The following is a 2191-nucleotide window of genomic DNA, read 5'->3' on the forward strand; positions in this document are numbered from 1 at the left end:
CCAATTTTAAGAGTATAGCATCCAGGAGGGGTGCTCACCCCTGTAATCCCGCATCTTGGGAGGCCAAGACAGGAGGATCCTTTGAGCCCAGGAATTCAAGACCAGCCTGGGCAATATATCAAGACCCCATCTCTACAAACTAAAAAAGTTAGCTGGGCATGGAGGCTGAGGTGGGAGGATGACTTGAGCCCAGGAGGTTGAGGCTGCAATGAGCTATGATTGCACCACTGCACTTTAGCCTGTGTGATAGTGCAAGATCCTGTCTCAAAAACAAAAGCAAAAGAGTGTAGTGGGGGAAAAAAATGATGTGAATTGGTCATCCGGCAAGTTTTCAGGAGCAGGTGCACTGGATTTTGATAGTAGTTCAATATTGGCAAAAGAAATTTTCCTGCCTTTTTGTACCAGAGGAAAACAGTATAAGAGACCTTCAGCCAAGTTTGAAGGTGTTATCTAGGAATAGCCAGATTTTGTGTTAAATGCATTTTTGAAAATGGTTTGGTGTCTTCTTTTCTAAATCACTGGTGCAGCTACCAGGCTTGGATATGGGGGATGGTAGAGAGAGAGCCATGGTGTCCGAGGCCTCTTGAGTATGTGAAACGAAGTGGGTAGCCAGACGGTTACCCTGCAGAAAACAGATCAACAGCCTCGTAATTGGCTCCTAGAGATGAAGCAGCGTTTTGAACAAGTTAGAAATGCGAACTCTGGAGTCAGGCTCCTGGGCCGGAGTTGCAGGGTCTCCACATGCAAGCAGCATGACATCTGGGAGTCATTCACCGCTCTGTGCCTCAGTTTCTCCATCTGGGCAATGAGGATTATAGTACTTCCTACTTCATAGGGCTTTGATGAGGATTAAGAGGGTAAACAGGTGTCTGGTAATGCCGGCCGCTGTTGTTATTAATACACTACAATAGCCCATCTCATGCTTTGAAGATCCCTTCACACTCTACTGACCGCACCAAGGGTTTTTGTTTATGAGTTCTCTCCATTAAAATTGGTTGTCTTTCGTCTCTTCCTCCCTGAAGCGGGCTTGGGTGGATGTCTCCGGCACGTTGGTGCAGGGGGATGAGGGCCGCGGTGGCTGCCAGCTTGGGGTTGAGCGAGGGGCCCGCTGGCTTCCGGAGCGGCCGCCCCCTCTGCTCGCCCGGCCGGCCCTGCTCCAGCGGCTCCCGGCTCGGCTGTTGAGGCTCCCAGGGAGCGGGGCCGTGCAGGCCGCAAGCCCGGAGCGCGCAGGCTGGACCGAGGCGCGGCGGCCGCTGTGGCCGAGCTGCGCGCCGGCGCGCTGGTGGCCGTCCCCGCCGGTACGCCGTAGGGCCCGGCCTGCGCGGCGAGCTGCTCGGCCGCCCTGCGCACTGGATACCGCCTCAAGGGCCGCAGCGAGGCCCAGCCCCTGGCCGTGTGCCTGGGCCGCGTGGCCAAAGTCTACAGATGTGAGCCCGAGGGGCCCTGAAACACCTGCTGCCAGGACCAGTGACCCTGGTAATGGGACGGACACTCGGAGAACTAAAAACCCTTTTACGCCTCCTGCAGGCATCCGGATTCCTGATCATGCCCTTATGCAAGACTTGGCTCGGATGTTTGAGGGTCCTCTTGCTCTCACTAGCGCCAGCCTCAGCTCACAGGCCAGTTCTCTGTGTTGAGGAGTTCCAGGATCTCTGGCCCCAATTGTCCTCGGTCATTGATGGGAGACAAATTGGGGGTAGCCAGAGCCCTGCGTGTCGCCTGGGGTCAACTGCGGTTGATTTGTTCGTGCCTGGAAAGTTTGGCATCATCCATCCAGGCTGTGCCCGGGAAAGTACCAGAACCATCCTCCTACAGAAGTGCAGGCTGCTCCCCTCACGTGCGTCCTACCTGTGAAACTGGGAAGCAGGAAGGCCCAAGGCCTGGTGCTGGATTCTATATGTCTGTCCACTGACGACTGGCAAGGCCTCATTTGCAGAGGCCACTGGAACTAGGGCACTAGCCTGACTTTTTAGGCAATGTGTCTTTCTGAGAACTGCAGACCAAGCCCCAGAAGCTGCTGGTTTAGCCTTGCACCTGGGGAAACTGTATTTATTATTCGTGGTTTCATGTATCAGCCAAAAGCTGAATGGAAAAGTTAAGAACATTCCTAAGTGGCCTTATTTTAATAAGTTTCTTCTGTCTGTTTTGTTTTTCAATTGAAAAGTAATTTAAATAACAGATTTAGAATCTG

General features: G+C 53.4%; 1 pseudogene; it reads left to right on the plus strand.

The window, feature by feature from the left end:
• Positions 1–1035: 1035 nt before the first annotated feature.
• Positions 1036–2191, plus strand: LOC108310501 (annotated as a pseudogene).

This window comes from Cebus imitator, unplaced genomic scaffold, assembly GCF_001604975.1.
Source record: "Cebus imitator isolate Cc_AM_T3 unplaced genomic scaffold, Cebus_imitator-1.0 Scaffold103, whole genome shotgun sequence".
Lineage (NCBI taxonomy): Eukaryota > Metazoa > Chordata > Mammalia > Primates > Cebidae > Cebus > Cebus imitator.